The sequence below is a fragment of the Palaemon carinicauda genome, chromosome 16 (genome assembly GCF_036898095.1).
Source record: "Palaemon carinicauda isolate YSFRI2023 chromosome 16, ASM3689809v2, whole genome shotgun sequence".
NCBI lineage: Eukaryota > Metazoa > Arthropoda > Malacostraca > Decapoda > Palaemonidae > Palaemon > Palaemon carinicauda.
In genome coordinates, this window is record NC_090740.1 from 126,141,320 (window position 1) to 126,164,521 (window position 23,202).

The 23,202-nt window shown below is 43.4% G+C and overlaps 1 long non-coding RNA gene across 3 annotated transcripts in view; it reads left to right on the forward strand.

The window, feature by feature from the left end:
* Positions 1 to 18,085, forward strand: part of LOC137655861 (uncharacterized) — an 81,401-nt gene extending 63,316 nt beyond the window's left edge. For all 3 annotated transcript variants that reach the window (XR_011046888.1, XR_011046887.1, XR_011046886.1), the window contains 4 exons: positions 44 to 2,465; positions 3,668 to 3,795; positions 16,424 to 16,557; positions 17,397 to 18,085. This is a non-coding gene — a long non-coding RNA (uncharacterized lncRNA). The remainder of the gene's footprint in view (positions 1 to 43; positions 2,466 to 3,667; positions 3,796 to 16,423; positions 16,558 to 17,396) is intronic.
* The last annotated feature ends 5,117 nt before the right edge of the window (positions 18,086 to 23,202 follow it).

A 23,202-nucleotide genomic window follows, 5' to 3' on the forward strand; every position in this document is an offset into this window, starting at 1 on the left:
ATCCAGATAAGAACTGCTGTCTACATGGATGTTTCTTTTACAGGTTCAATGATATAGAAACTGGCAAAAATCTACGAATGAGAACTTTCCGACATCGGGGAATGAGAACATTGACACCTGCGAATGAAAAAATTAACAAAACTGCTAATGGACATCTGCGAATGAGAACATTCAAGGCACCAGATAAGATTTGCTTTCTATAGTGACATTTCTTTTACATGTTTATTAGTATAGCAACTAGCAAAAATCTATGAATAAGAGCATTTGGACACCTGGGGATGAGAGCATTTGGAACATGCACAAAGCAGACCTCATAAACTAAACAAGCTCTGATAGAAGGGAAAAGTCGCTTCAGTAGAGACGAAGACTCGATGGATCAATAGCCAATCTCTCGTAATAAATGTAGTTTGACATAGATGAACATGCGGGGAACTACCATGGTCAAAATTGTGGACACTACAGCTCATACGACAGGGTCTACTGTAGGGCCAGAATGAGGGCCGATTCTCCTAAGGCCAGATAAGGGCCAATGGCAAGCCCAAATGAGGGCCTACTGTAGGGCCAATGACTTGGGAAAATAAGGGCATACAGTAGGGTCATGGCAAGGCCAGGTAGGGCCAAAGACGAGGCCACTTAGGATCGTATGGAGGCTAATCCTAGTACTAGATGACAGCCGATATTAAGGCTAGATGAGAGCTGATCTTGGAGCCATGTGAGAGTTGACTATACAGCCAGATCAAGAGCTGGTAGTAGTGTCAGGTGAGGACCAACTACAAGGACATATGGTAGTCAATCATAGGGCCAAATGCTTTGACTGCAGATATTGACTGTAGGTTGGCCAAATAAAACAAAAGGAAAATTACCATAGCTCATTAACAAAAAGTGGAAAATGTAATTTGAAAGCAGAGGAGTTTATCACATTTCTTGAATTAGTCAATTTGATATTAAAAAATTGATAAAAATGGTAAAGATAAAAGAATCAATAAGCAGATATCAGTGTGGAGGACAGGTCAACCTGGGGTCACATATGATAAAACTCCCATTAATTACCATTATTACCTTGAACTTTACCCATGGACTTTGACAGTGCAATGGAGTGTTTGAAGTCATAAGCAATGGTAGTAAAGTAATTTGATTCAGAGATGGTAAAATGATGAAGGGAATATTTGTTAACCCCTCAACTGCAATGGCTACGTTTTCAGAGTAGGCAGAGTTTAGGGATGATCAGTCTCAAGGACCTATAGTAGCAGTAGGAGACATGATTAGTTAATCCTTTGAGCGCCACTGAACATTTTCTTTTACTAAATATTTTTACTCCCTTTGGTGCTATTGGACATATTTCACATCAAATTATTATCAGATTTTTTTTCTCACTATTTAGATGCAGCAAACTTACAAAATATGTAAAATTATTGATGCAAATAGAAATATATTCAGATACAATATAAGGTTCACAGTTATCTCATAAACATGTTATGTGCTAAGGTGAGTTAAGTAAAATGTCCTTTATAAGGGCCTTAACTCAAGTACTAAATTTTTGCTGTGGGTTAAATGAATGTAGTGTATTAAGCAAGGAATAACAATTGGTTCCAAATTGTCTGTACTGTCACTTGTAAAATCTATTGAATAACCTGTTGGAGAATTTCCAAGATAAGAACCATAAACCATACAAGGTTTTATAGACGCAATCATGTTCCTAAGGATTACAAAGGAATTAATACATATTAAGTGATGTAGAACAAGAGGAAAACTTGAGATCTCTATTCAGTGCAGAGCCGAAGAGACTCAAATCAAATAAACGGGAACATGAAAAATAAGTAAAAAGTTGAGAGTTATAGGTATGTTATAATATGATAGGAAACAAAAATTGAAAGTATATTGAAAAGAATGTTCCACAACAGAAAGCACTCAATTAATAGAAAGTGGTAAAAATTTCTGTAATTATAAGCCAAGAAGCTTAGCCCCTTGAGTGGTGTGATAGTTCTGTTGAATATGTACTACTATGGAATGAACCGTGGGAGGCCTAGGACAAATGAAAGAGGAACTATTATTGTAATAACTTGAGAAAAAGAGTAGAAAAGTGCATTGGAATTATAACCATGGTTCATAAAGTCATGAAAAAAGATGAAAACCTGGTCTAGTGAAAATGGAACTTGACAACTCATACAAAAAGATCAGTGTACCATCTCTGATTAAAAGGAAGTTTGGACCAAGTAAGGTATAGCAGGAAAGATGGATGAAAAAAAGGAGTACTACAAGAAAAGATAGAGGAATATGTGAACAAGGCATAAGTTCTTTGCACCTGCTCGGCAGAGTGCCCAATTGCGAGACAGATGTGGATAGAAACGCTACAAACCACGGACAACCCAGTCTCTATGATTGATCCCTGCAGGTGCTAATAGAAAGCACAATATATACCAGGAAATTGGAAGGAACCAGGCTTTGCACGTGTATTTCTTCCATAGGTGAGTGTAAAGTATTTAGTAATGATAGGTTTTAGCTTCCCAAAGAGATTGTTTTGTTAGGACATAACCATCCTTGAATGTGCTTGAAATAGCTAAACCTAGGAAATAAAAGTAAACCCAGGTAATACAAAACCAATCAGGATTTTAAAAGTAGTAATAATCATTCATTGAAGTCTGTCAATACAAGGTCATAAAAGGGGTGTCTATGGATAGAGCAAAAAATAACTATAGTCCATTTCTTTTAGCGAGTCATATTTGCACCGACTCGCAACGGTGCCCTTTTAGCTCGGAAAAGTTTCCTGGTCGCTGATTGGTTAGAATTATCTTGTCCAACCAATCAGCGATCAGGAAACTTTAACGAGCTAAAAGGGCACCGCTGCGAGTCGGTGCAAATATGACTCGCTAAAAGAAATGGACTATAGTTATTGAGGTGGTTAGTAGTTTATTTAGTGTTAAATCGATCAGAGTTGCAACAGCATTCTTTGAGAGAAGTCCAAAGTTCTCCCTCAATAATTGTAGGATTATTCCCCTTGCGCATCGTCTTGAATGGCCTTCCAGATCAAGTGACTCGTTAAATGATAAACCAAATTAGAAAAGGTGCCTGATCACAATCATCTCATATGTGAGGGTAAAAAATTCCAAGAATATTGAAGTGGTCGGGAAATTCATGTCTTTATGGAGGCTATAATAAGGCGAGATGGCTGGTCTGGGATCAAATGGTAAAGATTACTTGAATAAATTGAAGGAACTATGAAATTTTAATTTGCATCGGTGTTTGTCTGCATAATTCAAGTAATTGTCAAGTGAACATAGATGTAAATTCTCATTAGAAGTATGCACTGTACATAGCAGATATTCTTTGCAAAAGGGCATTAAGAAATTTATGTAGCAACTATGAACATTGTCTGTAAACCTTTTATCTTCTTGGGTAAGGATGACTCTAGTCACATGTTAACCTCCGCTTCCAACTACCCCTTAAATTCAGTTTCAAGAATTTTCTCAAGTTGAACAATATCGAAGATATGATCCTTTCCCATGACAATGCTTTGAAAGGAGATAATCTAATAGTAATAGCATTTCAGTTTTAACTATTTTAACATTTCTAGAAGAGCACACAAGAGAAAAGGTGTTATACAAGAGTTTCATGAAATTTAAGGTAACTAAGACTTACCAGGATTTAATGACAGATTTCTTTTTTTCAGGCAGATTTTTTTGCCTTGACAGGCAATACCAAGAACTAAGAATGCATATTGAAATCAAATCATCACATGGAAAAGCTATCTAAGGCTTCAGGTGGCCTTTTTTGTCATCGGATCCACAATATTTAGAGGTAAGACACTGATAAATCTAAAGCTGTTGGGTAAAGAGGCACCTCCCTTGGACAGCATAATTCAGTCTGCTGAAGCAATTAATTTCTATTTCTAAAACTCCCCACTAAGAATTTCTAACAGACATGGCAATAAAAAATAACAGGCCATCTGAAGATATTTATTAAACTTTCAGGGTATCTGACTAATAGTAATGCATTAGTAATTAGTCTGTTGGGAAGAGTTGGAAGGGAAAGTGTTTCTACCAGTCATGTTGGGGTATCAGTATTTATGCAAGGTTTTTTTATCAAGGGTATTTTTTTTGTCTTGTATTATTCATTCCCGAACATAGTTTCATTATTTTATTTGAAAATATTTAGATGCTGTCTTTTAATTACCATAAGTATTTACAGGTAGTTGGTTGGCCAAGGCATCAGCCACCCATTGAGAAACTACCGCTAGAGAGTTATTGGGTCCTTTGACTGGCCAGACAGTACTACATTGTATCCCTCTCTCTGGTTACGGCTCATTTCATCTTTGCCGACATGTAACAATAGTCTGGCCTGTTCTTTACACGTTCTCCTCTTTCCTCATACACTTAACCAAAGTGAAATTACCAAACAATTCTTCTTCTCTCAAGAGGTTAACTGCTGCATTGTTATTGTTCAGTGTCTACTTACCTCTTGGTAGGGGTAGAAGAGAGAGACTAGCTATTGTAAGCAGCTTTTCTAGGAGAAGGACACTCCAACATCAAACCATTGTTCTCTAGTCTTGGGTAGTGCCATGGCTTCTGTACCATGGTCTTCCGCTGTCTTGGGTTAGAGACCTCTTGCTTGAGGTTACACTCTGGCACTCTATTCTATCTTTTTTCTCATCCTCGTTATTTTGAAGTTTTTATAGTTGATATATGAAAGACTTATTTTAATGTTATTGTTCTTAAATTTCTTGTGTAGTTTTTCCTTATTTTGTTTCCTCACAGGGCTATTTTCCCTGTTGGAGCCCTTGGTCTTATAGCATCCTGCTTTTCCAACTAGGGTGTAGCTTAGCAAGTAATAACTACATATGCTTAGGAGATGGTGTAACTACCCAGCGCTAGTAAGGGTGGTGGTCCGGACACCGCGCTTTCATTTGCGCATGTAACCTGGCATCACTTTTCATTTTGACTCGGTGGAGAGCAGATGTGTTGTCATTATTTCCTGTCAACCTATTTACTCATTCCGAATAATTACAAACTTGCTTATACTTTTAAAAACTTTCCTGTTCCTTTTTCTCTCAGGGTGATTGTACCCAGTCCATCACCATGCAGGTTTGTCCTGACACATTAGGGTGCCATTGCAGCCCCTTTATGTCAGCCGTGGAGATGGATCCTCAAAATCTTTTCCTGCATGGAGGTGTCACTCCTGTCGCAGGAATCCCTTATGGTGAGTGTAGAGAGTGGCCTCTTTCCAGTTGTAACGATATGGTAGTAGCGGAAAGAGGAAGCCAAGAGGAATTCTTTCAATTAAGTTTATCCTCATAGGTGAAGAAACCTCGCCATCTGGCTTGTTTCTGTCACTCTTACTCTGCTTGATTGGTCTCTTCTGGGAATTGAGTAAGAGTGGTGGCCCTTTCACCCCCTAGACAACATTGTAATTCTGAGGACTCCTTTGTTTTCCCTAGAAAAGCAATGCTGCCCTCACCTGTAGGGGAATATCTTTCCCCTGACTTTGTGCATCAGCTCTGGCTTTCTTTGAAGCTTACGGGTTTCCTGTGTAAGGAACAACTGCATGAGGTCCTTCGGATAGGGACATGGCAAGAGCACACTGCTGCCTCCCCAAGGATTGACTTTGGTCTTAGTCCCTGAGATTTCAGAGGTTATTTAACAAAGGATTCCCTCGTGTGTCCGCCTGTAACGACCTCTGCTTCTGCTCGACCAGTTGCAGATGACTACCTGTCGTGTTTCATGTCGGGGGGATCCCTCCTGGGTCAACCCAGAAACTAGCTTCAAGTATGTTCGTAGCTGCAGCTTTCTTTTTTTAAATATAAAACTTACCCGCTGGTTATATAAAAGAGCCGAAGTCCCCAGACGCCAGGGCAGAAAATTCAAATCTCGCGCTATCGAAGATACGCCAGGTGTACCAACCGCACCCTACCGGTAGAACAGGTGGAACCACACACCATCTCCAGTTCTTCTCTCTGCCGTCATAGCTGGCTGACATATAGAAGTTCGCTCTCGTGTTTTACTCTCTTGGGAGATGTTTGGTGATGTACAACGTTCTTTTTTGAGTTTAAGCTATCGTTGATTATTTTCCCTTGTTTCTTACCTTGAAATCTTTTTGTTTGAGATTTTCTTTATTGATATATCCCTTACTTTTTGCTCGTCGGTCTCTCACGTTAGCATTCAAAATGGCCGACTCCTCCCCTGCTCAGCTTAGGTGTGTTAGTGAAGGTTGTCGTACTCGACTTCCTAAAGGATCTATTGATCCTCATACTATTTGTGTGAAATGTAGGGGTAAATTTTGTTCATTAGATGATAGGTGTAATGAGTGTCTTTCCTTAACTGATGATGATTTTGTTACTTTCGATCGTTATGTTAGGAGACTAGAGAGAGATAGAGTTAGGCGTAGTTCTTCCCGATCTGTGTATAGAGCCTTGCCTAATGTACCTGTTCTTAATCCTATTCCTTCCCCTGTGGTGGTAGATCAGGAACCTACTATGAAAGACATGTTTACTGCTATTTTGTCTCTTGGTGAGAAAGTAGAGTCCTTAGCAGCCGATAGAAATACAATTTTTTTCCGAGTTAAAGGTATTGAAAAACCGTGATTCTATCGGAACTGTGGAAAGTGTTTCAGTGTCTGATGTTGTACCGAAAAATCGTGACTCTCTCGGTGTTGTGACAAGTGTTGCTAATGTGTTTAGTGTTGCGGAGGGTGCGTCTGCACGATCTTGTCGTTCACCTAGCCTAAGACCTCTTTCGAGCTCTCGAACCCATGGGAGAAGTAATGTCGAACGGCTTAAGGGAACGAGAAGCGTCATCAATCGTTCAGACGTCCCCTCGAACGTTCCTGTTGCCGTAGCTCAGGTCGTTCACCCTCATCGTAGGAAAGGTGAGGTTCATGCGTTATCCCCGTCTTCCGATGAAGGGTCGGGGAGTGAGATCTGGCGTCGCGCGTCAAGACCGCTTAAATGGACGCATGATGTTTCACAGCGTCGGGAATCGCCTGTTCGTCCAGGATGTAGTTCGTGGGGTTCACCGGAACGTTTCCGTTCTCCCATCGCCTGCACTCCGGCCAAACGTACAGATCACCGTGTTCGTGTGGATATGATTCCTTCCGATTCGGACCTTGTTACTATTCATGCACCCCCTCTTCCATCGGATTGGCTTTCTTCCCCCGAAATGCGTGATGACGTTGGTGCGAATCTTCCTTTAAGGAGTTCTGTTGATCCGAAATGGTCTGCACTTGTGTCTATGAAGGAACAACTCTCGTCGTTGATGGATTCTTATCAACCAGGTGTTGGCGTTATGTCTGGGCGTTCGATGTCAGACCAGTTATCGCACAGGCGTTCGATGGTCTCTGGTCTTGACGAGTTATTGCTTAGGCGGTCTCCCAGTCATAGTGTTCAACGCCAGGTTGATTTTGATGAGTCGCGTCAGAGAGTTTTGGTTGACCAGTTTTCGTATTCTGGTCGCGGGGAAGAACATCGGCGTCGACAAGTGGACGAGACGCATCAACGATTTGAGGTAGTGGATCGTCCGCGTCAACAACTTTTGGACGCTTCGCGTCAAAACATTGATTCGCCGCGTCGACATCCTGACTACTTTGATCGTTCGCGTCAACAGTCTTCGGACTTTACGCGACCTCTCGGCGATCTTCGACAGTTACCTTCTGATTTCAAGCGTTCTTCTGTTCAACAGCAGTCGGATTCGAAGCGGTCTAGGCAGTTGTTGGTTGAAGAAGATCGTCTACCCGTCCGTGTTTCGCATCAATCTACTTCTACTTCTCCCCATCAGGTTGACGCAGATGTTGGCCTTGACAGGCAGTCCCATCCAGACTTTGTTCCTTCGGTTCAGGCTGCAGCTGTTGCTGCACTGCCAGAAGACGAGCCTGAGGAAAAGTCAGATGAGGATGATCCTATTGAGGAATTCTCTGAGAATGAGGAGGAGAAGCATTATCAGCATGCTGTGGATCTTCGCAAGTTTATGCTTATTCTGACTGGAATTTTCCCGGATCAATTTACCCCTGTGGCCCCTCGTTCTCCGCCTTCTGAATTCATCTTAGGTAAAGCTACCAAGGTTCCAGTTTATACCAAGATGGTTCTTTCTCGATCCTCTAAGCGGGCCTTGAAATTAATGGGTTCTTGGTTGGACTCCAAGAAATCTTTTGGCAAGACGGCCTTTGCCTTTCCTCCCGCTAGGTTAGCCTCTAAATCTAGTGTGTGGTACGAGACTGGTGAAGTGTTGGGCTTGAGTTTTCCTTCGTCTGCCCAAGGGGATTTTTCAAGTTTGGTAGATGCTTTTCGTCGTATTGCCTTAAGGAAAACGAAGATTTGGTGGTCCATTCCAGAGTTCGACCATTTGCTTAAAGGTCTGTTCAGGGCCTTCGCAAGTTTTTAATTTCTTGGACTGGGCTTTGGGGGCTTTGAGTAAGAGGGTCTCTGATATGACGGAAACGGACACTAGTGGTTTGGTTCATTTGATGTTCTGCTTGGACAAAGGTGTGAGGGATGGCTCCAACGAACTTGCTGCCTTGTTTACAGCTGGAATTCTCAAGAAAAGGGCCACGATGTGCTCTTTTCTCTCTGCAGGAGTGTCTCCCTACCAGAAAACGGGCCTTCTTTTTGCACCTTTGTCTAATACCTTATTTCCGCTGGAATTGGTAGGCGAGGTGGCTACTGCCCTCACGCAGAAGGCCACACATGACTTAGTTACTCATTCGACTAGGAAAGTTTTGCCTTCGTCATTCTCCTCTCGTAAACCTAAGGAATCATCTTCTGGGTTTCGACCTCAGTCCTTTCGTGGGAAGTCCTCTGGAAGAGGCTCTTTTAAACCAGAAGGAAGGAAGCCTAGAGGCAGAGGGGGCAAGTCCGGCCGAGGTAAAGTCTGACTGCCCTTTCCTTCAGCCAGCAGTGGGTGCCAGGTTGACTCACTTCTGGGAGGCTTGGGAGAGGAATGGAGCGGACCCCTGGTCCGTCCAAGTGTTAAAGGAAGGCTACAAGATCCCCTTCCTGGCCAATCCAACTTTAGTCACAGATCCAGTGGATCTTTCGCCCAAATACAGAGAGGGTCCCAAGAAGCAAGCCATGCTTCTGCAGACGTCTCTTTTATTAGAGAAGCAAGCAATAGAGGAAGTGCAGGATGTTACGTCTCCGGGGTTTTACAACCGCCTTTTTCTAGTACCCAAGAGTTCCGGGAGGTGGAGACCGGTTCTGGACGTAAGTGTGCTAAATGGTTACGTCCAGAACTCGACGTTCACTATGGAGACTCAGAAAACAGTTCTGGCAGCTGTGAGGAAGGACGATTGGATGGTCTCTTTAGATCTTCAGGATGCCTATTTCCACCTTCCGATTCATCCCAGCTGCAGACGTTATCCGAGGTTCATGGACGGAAACAAGGTCTTCCAGTTCAGGGCTCTTTGTTTCGGACTCTACACGGCTCCTCTATTGTTTACCAAGATCATGCTGAACGTGGCAAGCATGCTGCATTCGAGGGGAATCAGGGCCTCTCTGTATCTGGACGATTGGCTGATAAGAGCCTCCTCAGCCGATTGTTGTTTGAAGGACCTCAAGATGACTTTGGATCTCTCCAGAGAACTGGGTCTTCTGGTGAGCTCGGAAAAATCACAACTGATTCCATCCCAGGAGATTCTTTATTTGGGGATGGAGATTCACAGTCGGAGTTTTCGGGCTTTTCCGTCGTCGGTGAGAATCCAAGCAGCCCTCCTAAAAGTCCAAACGTTCCTGAAGAGAGATCTTTGCTCCGTCAGAGATTGGATGAGCCTTCTGGGGACACACTCGTCGTTAGAGAAGTTCGTGACCATGGGGAGGTTGTACTTGCGTCCTCTTCAGTTTCATCTCAACCGCCATTGGAAGAAAGGGGACAGCCTCGACAGGGATTGCATTCCCATCTCGGCTTCCATCAAGTCTCATCTTCAATGGTGGGACAACGAGCCCAGACTGAAAGAAGGCTTGTCTTTACCTCAGAGGAGCCCAGACCTCGTGTTGTGTTCCGACGCCTCCAATTCGGGGTGGGGAGCCACTCTAGAGAAGCAGGAGCTTTCGGGGACTTGGACGGTGGAGCAAACCTCTCTCCACATCAATCAAAAGGAGCTTTTAGCTATTCATCTGGCTCTCATCGGCTTCGAAAAGCAGATCAGGGGCAAGGTGGTCCAAGTCAATGCGGGCAGCACGACAGCTCTGGCCTATATTGTGAAGCAAGGCGGGACCCACTCTTGGCCTCTGTACGAGATTGCAAGACTGCTTCTCGTCTGGGCGGAGGAAAGGAAGGAGACTCTTTTGACGCGGTTCATCCAGGGGGTCAACAATGTGAGCGCAGACAGACTCAGCAGGAAAGGTCAGGTTCTCTCCACAGAATGGATTCTGCACCCGGACATCTGCAAGAGTCTGTGGCGGTTATGGGGTCGACCTCTCGTGGATCTCTTTGCCACTGCGAAGACCAAACGGCTAGTGTGTTACTGCTCTCCGGTTCCAGACCCCGAAGCTTTGCACATAGACGCTTTTCTGATGAACTGGTCACACATGGAGGTTTATGCTTTCCCTCCGTTCAAGATCCTTTACAAAGTGATTCAGAAGTTCATTTCGCACGAGGAGACCAGAATGACACTGATAGCTCCGTTCTGGCCGTCAAGGAGCTGGTTTCCAGAGGTACTGGAATGGATGGTGGATGTTCCGAGAAGCCTTCCCATGAGACCCGATCTTCTCAGAGAACCTCACTTGGCCCGAAATCATCAAAACCTCCGAGCTCTACGTCTGACTGCCTTCAGACTATCGAAAAACTCGCTAGAGCTAGAGGATTTTCGAAGAAGGCAGCCAAGGCAATTGCAAGGGCAAGAAGGTCTTCAACCATCAAGGTGTATCAGTCCAAGTGGGAGTTGTTCAGGGAGTGGTGTAGGACTAACACGATTTCCTCTTCCAGTACCTCGCTTTCCCAAATAGCAGATTTTTTCTTGGACCTTAAAGTTAAGCATAACTTCTCGTCATCTACTATTAAAGGTTACAGGAGTATGTTGGCGACGGTTTTTCGACACAGGAACCTAGACCTTTCTAATAATAAAGATCTACGAGATTTACTTAGGTCTTTTGATACGACCAAGAAGATTCAAACAGCTCCCATCACCTGGAATTTGGATGTTGTCCTTAAATTTCTCATGAGTGACAGATTTGAGCCTTTACACTCGGCTTCATTTAAGGACTTAACCTTGAAAACCCTTTTTCTGGTTACCCTCGCCACTGTGAAAAAGAGTTAGTGAGGCACACGCTTTAAGCAGGAACATTGGTTTTCGGAATGGAAAAGCCATTTGTTCTTTGCAACTGGGGTTTCTGGCCAAGAATGAAAACCCTTCTCGGCCATGGCCCAAATCCTTCGAGATTTCTAACCTTTCTGATTTGGCTGGCGGTGAATTGGAAAGGGTTCTCTGTCCAGTTAGAGCGCTACGGCTTTATGTGGACAGGACTAAGAATCTGAGAGGTAACTCAGACGCTCTGTGGTGTGCAGTCCGGAAACCCTCGATGCCCATGTCTAAGAATGCCTTGTCTTTTTTCGTTAGATTGTTGATTCGAGAAGCTCATGCTCAGTGTGATGAGTCAGATCAGAGGCTCCTCAAAGTCAAGACACATGAAGTCAGAGCGGTAGCGACTTCAGTGGCCTTTAAACAGAACCGTTCTCTGCAAAGTCTGATGGATACAACATTTTGGAGAAGTAAGTCTGTTTTTGCATCCCATTATTTGAAGAATGTTCAGACTCGCTATGAGGACTTTTTTACGTTGGGTCCTTTTATAGCGGCAAATGCGATAGTAGGTGAATGATCTACCACTACGTTCCCTTTTTCCTAATACCCCTTTTCTATCTCTTGGAACTCGTTTGTTATGGTTGTTTGTGGAGATTGGGCGTCAGTCTTCCGCAATCTTTGATTTGGTTAGGTGGTCAATTTGTTCCTTGAGTGCACCCGGAACAAGGGTAGTGGTTGAGGTTCTGTCATGTTATAGGTGGTTGTACCGTTTGACAGCTCCTAGAGATTTTCAGCCCGAGTGGATTACTGGATCTCTTAAGGATAGCGGACGAAATGAGGCAGAGTATCATTGCTGTCAGCATCCTTATCAGGTGAGAACCGCTTAAGTTTATTGTATGTAACCCTTAAGTGAATTTTCTATATGTAGCTGTCTTTGATCCGCCACCAAGGGGTGTCAATCAGCTCTTTTATATAACCAGCGGGTAAGTTTTATATTTAAAAATTATATTTTCATAATAAAATAAATTTTTGAATATACTTACCCGCTGGTTATATAAATTTAACACCCACCCTCCTCCCCTCTAGAGACTACCTATGGTATGGCTATGAGGCATGGAAGAACTGGAGATGGTGTGTGGTTCCACCTGTTCTACCGCTAGGGTGCGGTTGGTACACCTGCCGTATCTTCGATAGCGCGAGATTTGAATTTTCTGCCCTGGCGTCAGGGGACTTAAGCTCTTTTATATAACCAGCGGGTAAGTATATTCAAAAATTTATTTAATTATGAAAATATCATTTTTATCTTTATCCTTAGCTTGCTCAGCATGTTGAGGGGAAGCAGTGCGCGCTGCTTGGATGTCAGCCCCCAGGTGGCAGGAAGCCTTCTCGTTCGCTTGAAAGGTGCCCTTCTCCCTGGTGGTTGCTCTCTGGAGCATAGCTTCTTGAAGCTAAACGACGATAGGTATACTGCTCCTTAGTACCAGATCCCTAGGCAATCTAGAAAGATGCCTTCCAACACCAGTGTTGCATCATGGACGTCTACACATTCCCCCCTCCTCCCCCCTTCTGCCTAATAAGGAGGCGTCTGAATAAGGTAAGGGCATCGCTAAAACTCTATTGCCCTAAATAGCTCTGTGGCAGTATGCAGTGTGATTCCTGGACCTTCCTCATCTGCTCAGAGAGGTTCTGAGAGGGCTCTCACCACTTCATGATCTACTCGAACAACCAGATGTAAAGATATTCCACAAAGCAGTAGCTTAACTATGGCTTCATGCCTAGAGGTTAGCCAGCAACTCTTCTCAACGTGAGGCTTTTCACAACCGGTCGTTTAAAGAATGTCAGGATACCTCAGGGAGTCGTCTTCTGCAGACTATCAGGCAAAGTTGGCTAACTTTTATGATTGGTGTCCCGGAAGGGGCATCGCTATTCTCAGTGCCACTTTCCCAGTAATAGCAGATTTTTTTTTTTTATTGGGAAGAAAAATTCTGCTCGGTCCTGGCGGTGAAAGGCTACTGCTTGGCCTTTGTAGATTGAGTAGAATTAAAATTTCCTCCTCAATTGAATGTTGTTCCTCATACAAAGTTTCAAGCACGTTCCCTCGGTTAGAAGTCACACCCCCTTCCTCACATGTACGTAATTTGCGTACTAAAAAGAGCAGTCATCATACCTTGACGATCTTAAGGATGGATTTTCTGTTAGCACTGGCCTCTGTGAAGAGTTGGTGAGCTATGTGGTCGGTCATACGATCTCGCCCTTTCAAGGGTATTTGGGGCAAGTGGCACTCGGCTCCATCCCTGAGCTTTTTGCAAAGACTCAAAATCCCCCTGTAGCAGTTCCTAAGTTCGGGCCTGTCTGGATTGAGAGTGTTTTGTAACGGATGACCCAGATCAGCTGTTACTATGCCCTGTGAGGGCGCTGAAGAAGTATCTCAAGCAAACTGCAAGAGCTCGTCTACAGGCCAGCAGACTATTTGCATATGGATAGGGTCAATAGGAGGATCACCAAGAACACCATCTCTGCGTGGATTCAATAGGCGATCAAACTAGCCGCGCAAACTCGGACTCCAATCTCAACCGTAGACCCAGAGCTTGCAACGTCATGGGTGCTAACGCCTCCCTGGTGTTCGAAAAGAATTACTGTGACAGGTTTTACTGGCGGGTGGGTTGAAGCGTCAAGTGACCCTCATGGCTCATTACCTGGAAGATGTAACCCACAAGAACACCTTGATACCATATCAATAGGTCCTGTGGTGGCTGCACAAAACGTGGTCTAAAGCACCTCGGCTCCCCTGTAGGACAACTAACAGTTGGTTGAAGGCAAACGTTACCGGGTAGTAAGTCAGGAGTGAATGAGTGAGTGACTGGCCTTTTTGTTCTTCATTCTTGCCTCTCTGGGGATTTCAGCATCAGAGAAACTCCAAGCTGACCTCTTCTGACTGTGGTTGGGTACATTGTCCCTTGTTCAACCTTGTATATATACATATATATATTTGTGGCCTCTGATCTCTAAATGAGGTGGTCAGGCAATGTCTAGGTTAAGTGCAGAACTTACCTCTAAGAGGGGGGGGCGGGCAGTAGCCGTAGAGAACGGCACCTCGTAGTACGGGGGATGTTGAGGAAGGAGAAGACTAATTGGTAAGGGACCTCTGATAGTTGTTTTAACACGCCCCAGTTATTATACCGACACCCTATAAGGGTGAGTGAGCTGGGTATATTCCCGGAATTCCATGCAACTTTTTTCTCTGGTATATTTAGCAGTATTTATACCTTAGAAATGGTGCTGTAAGGAGCATTTCACTGGGCGACACAGGTCCCTCGCCCAGAAATAAATTTTTCCTTCGTCAAAATCCCTTGCTTAGTTCACGCACCATTGCACAGATTGCTTAGGCTGTTGACTTCTCTCAGATGTTGAGATTTAGCAAGGTGGCAGAGTGTCTCTAAACAGCATGTGCCAAGTACAGTCGCACTCCAGGACAGGAACCAGCCAGTTGGTTTAGAACTTCCACCCACATAATGGGAGTCTTTGCTGTAAAGAGTGAAATGATTTGTTTATAGTGCTGGAACAAATGACAAAATTGTAAATAATTTTTGTTTCCTAACAATACAAACTTTGAGGTCTTTACATATACTTCTTCCGCCATCACCTAGTCCCCCAAGAAGTCCTGCCTGCAATTTAAGTGACTTAATGTTACCAGGAGGAGTGTAAGCTAGATACCCTGTATTCCCCCTGCTAACTAGTGGTGGGTAGTCACACCTCGCTTAGTCTCATGGATAGTTTCAACCGTCACTGAAATGTATCCACTGTAGAGCTCCAGGTTTTTATAGTTGAGAAAATACAAATTATTTCCAAATTTATCATTCTTCTTCTAAAGTGAGCATCCCTCTGGTAAGCAAGCTTTTTTTTTTACAGCAGTCAAATTGCATGTTGGTAATTGCCTAGTAAGAAATTAAAGCCTGAAGAGGTGTGTTAGCTGCACACAAAATTAGGCTTCCTTGAGAAATCTAAGCTAGCCGGATAGAAATAATAAACATGTAAGAGATAAAAGATGCAACTAAGATGGCCATCATCATCCAGATCCAGTTCTGTCCATCAAATGACCACACTTAAAACCCTAAGATTTACTGGAATAAAGCATTCGTATTGGCCATAGCTTTTGTATCTTTTGTTGACATATCATCCTGAAAGTAGAAAATTTTTGCAGTGTTTTGAGTTCTTGGGGGTAGGAAGTTCCCTTTGGACAGCTCATAGCAGAGTATAGGTACATTGTACTAAAATGTTCCCTTTGAGGGCTAAGTTTCTTTAGTCATTTTTATTTCATAAAGTCTCATGAATAGTTTCAGATTGTAAACTAAAGAAGGTATAAAAAGGGCAGAGCTAGGGAAAGGTCTCAATATTAATTCATTTACTCTAGCTGCATGTAGCTCTTAGAATAGTTATCATCAGGTTGATCATGTTGAAAGTAACACTTGGGAAGGTAATTTAAAAACAAAAGTCCTACCATTGAGAATCCCTGTAAATTAGGCTTCAATTCTTAGGTAATATGTTAAAGGGGTTCTTCTGGTGATAGGTCTCTTGTTAAGGAGTTAGCTAAAGCAAATAGAAAAATAAGACGTTAGGACGAAAATAAGGGGGGGAAATATCACATTAATTTTCTCCACTATTGATTCCGGTAAATTTTATTATTTTTCCCCAGTATCTTAAATTGTCTTGAAAATTATATAGACAAGTCCAGCTAATAATAATGATGATAATCTCCCCTATATAATAAAGAGCAAGTGCCTGGCTACAAATGTAAATCTATTATACATTTCTTTTTGTTACGATGATGGGCAAGCACATGGAAAACAAGAATCTCACAAATTCTCCAAACTAGCGTAGTGGTAGGAAAAGGAGAGGGGTTTTGTGTGTGTGTGTGAGCGCGTGCTTATCTATCTAAATATTTAGCAGTCCTTTTTGACAGCTCGCATATATTATAAATGATGATAATGGTGATAACAGCTATCAGTTTCTATTAAATTAGTCATTTCATCGTTGAGCAAATGAAACTTGGAGTTAAGTGCCTCCAATGAAACTCGGACCCTTTTGGTAAGGGGAGCCTTCCTAGATGTAAGATACTTGAAGTTTGGCTTTACATCAATATCATTGTCCTTATTATAGTATATTTTGAGGTATTGTATGAAAATTAAATAGTTTATCATAATTTCAGAAAGTTAACTGCAGTTTATTCAAGAGTCTTGAAGTTCTAAAAAGTTAAGGATAACTAACACAAGACATGGAATGGTTGAAGGTGAAGATCTACAAATTTTAAAGTAAATGGTCAGTATGCAGCATTGTAATGAGGTAAGTGTTTCATGAGTATGAAATATTTATTTAAATGCAATGAAAACTACAGCTAATTTTTCAGACTCAAAATATGTTGATTGATTATGGACAGTACAGAGATGAAAAAGAAGTAATAAGTGTTGGCAAAAATCAAGGTTGTATAATGTCTCTGTCAATTGCTCTGTGTTCTTCATTTCTCTACAATTATAAGAATAAGATAAATTTGGAAAGTACATTCGTGTGATATTTCTAGAAATTTTTTTTAGTGAAAAAATAACGGTCCTGCAGTGTGTCATTCCTCTTGTGGGTCTGTTATTGTGCATATTATTGAATAGTTTGGCATTTGAGAAGTATAGTGAAAAAGTAAGTTACTGAAAGCACAAAGTAACTTAATTTGAAAATAATACCTAATTTTGGGAGTAAGCTGCTTAGCAAATTGAAGTCAAATCAGGAATGGGCTTGAATCAGTGTCTAGACTCATGATATTTTAAAGATTATATGAACATTTTGAAATACTTGGATACAAGATATAGCCAGGTCCAAGTCATAATGACAAGCGGTTTTTGTACGCTTTTACTATACCTTTTTTGATGGCAGTACAAAGTAATACACTATCTCGTTGGTAATTCCATCAACTTTTACTGTAATTCTTACCAATAAAACTTCAAAATTATTTTTGATAAAACACTAGACTTCCAATGCTGGTTAAAAATCCCTGCCCCAACTTGCTCTTTTTTATGAAAGGGCCTAGATACTCCTTTGCTTGAGACCTGGTTATAGCTTTGTCTGCATGTTAATAATTTGTCTACAGATCTTTGTGTAGCATGACATAATTACCTTGTTTCTTGACTCCTCAGATGATTATCATGAGGGAAAATAGAGTGGAAAGAATGGTGATCAAGAATACTTCAAATTGTTGCCTCAAGATCCCATAGAAATTGAAAAGAAGTTTCTTCAGTAATAGAAGATTACGTCACTAGCATCATTTGTTAGTGTAGCGGTTTCATTTGCTAGCAAAAAAATTGAGACCCTTACATAAGAAATAATTGAAATTACATTGTCACAGTTGACAATTTAGGTCATGCTTGTGTAAATAAGTAATAGAATTGCTTATTGGTATTTCAAAGTAAAACTCCATGTTATTTAGAAATATCAGATAGTTCAGTATACTTCACGTTCATGATTACCATAATATCAGGTATCAGGAAGTCTTGAATATCATTATATATTTATCCAAACATAGTTGGCCACATGTCAGAGAAATTCACTAGTTAAAGTTGCATATAATCCTCAAAATTGTAATGAGGAATCAGATAGCTGGCAAGTTTAGTGACAGTTTTAAGTTGTCCAAATTAAATACGTATCTAGGGTAGATACAATTTTTTAGACCAGTGAGGTAAATAACATTCTAAGTAGTTTTCCTAAAGTCATGATTATTTGCTGGTTGTGCAATACTTAAAAGATTAGGATTGATGTGCAAACATATTTTTGTGATGTGGATAATTTTGTAAAGTAGAGTCAGCAAGGCGATAGTTTAATTACCTATATATTTTCAATATTAAACTTACCCGATAATCATGTAGCTGTCAACTCCGTTGCCCGACAGAATTCTATGGAGGGATACGCCAGCTATCACAATACTAGAAGGGGGTGTATTTACCAGCGCCACCTGTGGCCAGGTACTCAAGTACTTCTTGTTGACACCTCCTCAATTATTCCTCTGTCGTGCTTCCGGCAAGACGTTCTGGGATACGCTTATGTTCTTGGAGTATTTTCACGACTTTGGTGAAGTATTTCTCTTTGATTTCGGCTGTCGCTTTACTGGAAAACTTCTATATTAGCTTAGTTAGCTTTTGGAATTAATTTGATTAATTTTGGTGACGAGAGAGTATGAACTCTCGTTCACTTTTCAATGGCCGACCCTTCCCTTAGACGGAAGTGTTGGTGTCTAAGAGAGTATAGACTCTCTTTCTTAATTTTGCTTAACAAAAGTTATAGATTTATTTTATATCTCTCCGCCTCTTATAGGCCTCTTCGATTAACTTCCTTTTATTATAAACTCATTAAAATTAATTTTTATATTTGTTTATATTCGACCTTCCTAATAGTAGGCGGTCTTTTACCGAAGTTAATAAACTTTGAGCCCGTCATTTCGGTTTCTCCTGTTAACATATTATGCTATTTCCGCCACAGAGTTTGAAAGATTTTCTTTGACAGTCTCGTACTGTTTTCAAAGCTGAACTAACGTTTTGTTTTGTCTCTGCAGTTGTTGACGTTCAGAACGTTCAACTTGCACTCTATCGTTACGATAGAGAAAGAATGTTCACGGTTTCACGTTGCAGTAAGAGTAACCGTGTCTAGCGTTTTGTTCATTCTTTCTTAACTTAATGGTTTTGATCCTAATAAAGGAACTTTTCAGTTTTTTTCCTTTAACAATAATATGTTTTAACGATATATATGATTGGGCTCTTCTCTCAGGTTCTAAGTCAAGAGAGAGAGAGAGAGATAGAGACGGAGGGAGAAAGAGGATAAACGTTTCATTCAAGCCTGCCAGGCGTACGAGTAACGTCGTTATCGTTTTTTGCTCTTCTCCCTAGTCTCTTTAGGGGAAGAAACTAAACGTTTCTAGAGTGATCTAGTGTTTAGTCTCTTTCCATCCACTGAATTATCTTTCATTAGATTTTTCTGTTACATTGTAATTCTGTTTTCGCAATTACTAACTTTGAGAAAGGATAGAATTGCGTATTTCAGGTACAAACCACTTAAAGTTTCGAGTTCAGTGAAATAAGTGCAAACAGAAATCAAAGTGATAAGTGATTAGTGCGTGAGGGTACTTTTGTGCGCGCCAGTCGTCCTCCCAGTCCGGGACCTCTTGCAAGCTCCCAAGCCCAGGGGAGAAGCAATGTCGAAGGGCATAAGGGTTCAGCAGGCCTTGATCGGCGCACAGAAGTATTCTCGGTGGTTGTGGGCGTGTCTTACCGAGACCGTCACTCCCACCCGCAGACGATTGAGCCCTTATTTTGCTCGTCTGCAGAAGAGATTAGGGGAGAAAATAAAGGCAGAGTAACGCTGGTCTCAGGTCTCAAGACTTCTTAAACGTTAAGTCCAGACCTATGCCAGACGTACGAAGTTAAAGTTCACAACCCGAATGCAGTCATTGGGTTAGCTCTGACTCTCCTCAGTCATCAATTGATTACACTCCGCCTAAGAGGAGTAAGGTTCTGCCACAACAGATCTCTGCTGTTAAGGCTTTACCTCAGCAGAACTTAGTGTCTGCCGACCCCAAGTTAACTCTACTGCAGTCCATACAGTCACAACTTTCGGTCTTGATGCGTGAGTGTCGGGCTGAGAGTGTTGCACCTCCTCCTCCGCCTACACTCCCTCCACCTGTTCTCGCTCCGCCTGTGCTCGCCCAGCCTGCACCTGCTCCGCCTGTGCTCGCCCAGCCTGCACCTGCTCCGCCTGTGCTCGCCCAGCCTGCACCTGCTCCGCCTGTGCTCGCCCAGCCTGCACCTGCTCCGCCTGGTCGCAGCACCATCTGCCAGGCGTACGATGTTGTGAACTCTACTACAGTCCATGCAAGCACAGCTTTCGGACTTGATGAGTGAGTGTCGGGCTGAGAGTGTTGCTCCTCCGCCTCCGCCTACACTCCCTCCTCCTACACTCGCTCCGCCTGATCACAGTACCATCTGCCAGGCGTATGATGTTGTGGACTCTACTACAGTCCATGCAAGCACAGCTTTCGGACTTGATGCGTGAGTGTCGGGCTGAGAGTGTTGCTCCTCCGCCTCCGCCTACACTCCCTCCACCTACACTCGCTCCGCCTGATCGCAGTACCACCTGCCAGCAGTTCCACCTGCCAGGCGTACGATGTTGAGACACGTGCTGAGTTTGCTGTTCCCTGTGGTGTTCAGCCTCCGCCTTTCTTAAGGCAACCTTTACATTGGGATCAGGAGGATTATACCTCTCTTCCTCTGCCTCCACTTGCTGCTCCACCAGTGATGCAACACTCGGTTGAGGTACAACAACCTCTCCCGTCCATGAGTCAGTTTCCTCAGCTCTTGCTGCAGCGAGCTCAACCCTCCATAAGGCAAGCACCACAACACCTTAGCCTTGCGCCTCAGGAGCCTCAGCTTGCGAGACATTTACCTTGTTCTGCGCAGCCTCTTCCTCATCGCGCTCCGCTCACACCACAGGAACTGGAACTTGCTACTCCGCTTCCGCCAACCGCTCAGCAAGCGCAACCCTTGGGTTCAACCACTCATGCTAGGAGTCAGCCTCCTCCACCCATGCGCCTTCCTTCTGCTTGTCTTTTATTCAGCCTTTGCAGACTGAGCCTCAGGTGTTCCCTCATCGGAGTCTTGAAGAGGAAACCACACTATTGTTGTTCCAGCTCGTTCTGACTCTGCTGTTCAGCATACCATGGTTTAAACCCCATGCAAGCATGCATAAAGCACTCTAGCACTGGTCATGGAATTTCTGAGAAATGTTAAACGCCATGCACACGCTCTGCTTTCCTTTCAGCAGGCTCTGCTTACTACATGCTCAGCATTCAGCATGCTCTGCATTCAGCATGCTCTGCATACAACATGCTCTGCATACAGCATGCTCTGCATTCAGCATGCTCTGCATACAGCATGCTCTGCATACAGCATACTCTGCATACATCATGCTCTGCATACCTTACCGCATGCTTCTCAACACATCTTGGGTTGTTGCCAACTCACTAGACTGTCAAGCAGTTTCATAACGTTGCCTTCTAGTCTGCTGCTTTGCACCAGTGAACCCTCACTCAGAGAACTTAGCTTTTCTAGGATAAGGTCCCTGTAGATGAGAAAGTTCTTTTCTCCCTCCTTCTGATATTCCCTTGAGGACTCTGTCATTTGGAGGGAGCCTTTAGCTGCATAACCTCTTATGGACTTTTATTTAAGCATAACATGCTTACAGGGAAGGTAATGGTTACACTTCAGCCGCTAATCCCGTCTGTTACCACACCTGCTCCCATAGACCTTGAGCTGTGTTGCATGACATGCAGTCCAAGCTTAGTCCTTGTTAGAGGATTTTTTGTTTACGGAGTCAATGTGTCACGGGGAAGACGTTCAACAACCAACAGAAGGGACTTGTTGTGACGCAGTGCGGCAACCTCAGCAACCCGTTAAGGAGTTGTCTGTACGACCCAGACAGTCTAGACAGATTCGGGTTGTCACTGTACTTCCTCGCTTGCCCATGATTGACAGTTTACAGACTGTGCAGCAGTATCATGATCTTGTGTCCGGCTCCGTCAGACGACTGGCTTTTAAGAGCTCCCTCAAGTCGTCGCTGTCTGGAGATTTTCAAATGGACTATGGATCTGACCAAGGAACTGGGCCTCCTGGTCAATTTTGAGGAGTCTCAGCTCGTTCCATCCCAGACCATTGTCTCCTTGGGTATGGATCTTCAGAGTCGAGCTTTTCGGACTTGTCCGTCGGCCCCAAGGATCTTCCAAGCCCTAGAATGCATCCAGAGCATGCTGAGAAGGAACCGATGCTTAGTCAGGCAGTGGATGAGTCTAACAGGGACACTTTCATCGCTGGCCCTGTTCATCGAGTTAGGGAGACTCCACCTCCGCCCCCTTCAGTATCATCTAGCTGCTCACTGGATAAAGGACATGACGCTAGAGACGGGCTCAGTTCCTGTTTCCGAAGAGATGAGGTCTACTCTAACGTGGTGGAAGAACAGCTTTCTTCTCAAGGAAGGTCTACCTTTGGCTGTTCAGACCTCCGACCACCGTCTCTTCTCGGACGCATCGGACACGGGCTGGGGTGCGACACTGGACGGACAGGAATGCTCGGGAACATGGAATCAGGAGCAAAGGACACTTCACATCTATTGCAAGGAGTTGTTGGCAGTTCATTTGGCCTTGATAAACTTCAAGTCCCTCCAGCTTAACAAGGTGGTGGAGGTGAACTCCGACTACACCACAGCCTTGGCTTACATCTCCAAGCAGGGAGGGACTCATTCGAGGAAGTTGTTCGAGATCGCAAGGGACCTCCTCATTTGGTCAAAAGATCGAAAGCTCACGCTGGTAACGAGGCTCATTCAGGGCGATATGAATGTCATGGCAGATCGCCTCAGCCGGAAGGGTCAGGTCTTCCCCACAGAGTGGACCCTTCACAAGAATGTTTGCAGCAGACTTTGGGCCCTGTGGGGTCAGCCAACCATAGATCTATTCGCTACCTCGATGACCAAGAGGCTCCTCTTGTATTGTTCTCCGATTCCAGACCCAGCAGCAGTTCGCGTGGATGCCTTTCTGCTGGATTGGTCCCATCTCAACCTGTATGCATTCCCGCCGTTCAAGATTGTCAACAGGGTACTTCAGAAGTTCGCCTCTCACAAAGGGACACGGCTGACGTTGGTTGCTCCCCTCTGGCCCGCGAGAGAATGGTTCACTGAGGTACTGCAATGGCTGGTCGACGTTCCCAGGACTCTTCCTCCTAGAGTGGACCTTCTGCGTCAACCTCACGTAAAGAAGGTACACCCAACCTCCACGCTCTTCGTCTGACTGCCTTCAGTCTATCGAAAGACTCTCAAGAGCTAGAGGCTTTTCGAAGGAGGCAGCCAGAGCGATTGCCAGAGCAAGGACGACATCCACTCTCAGAGTCTATCAGTCTTAATGGGAAGTCT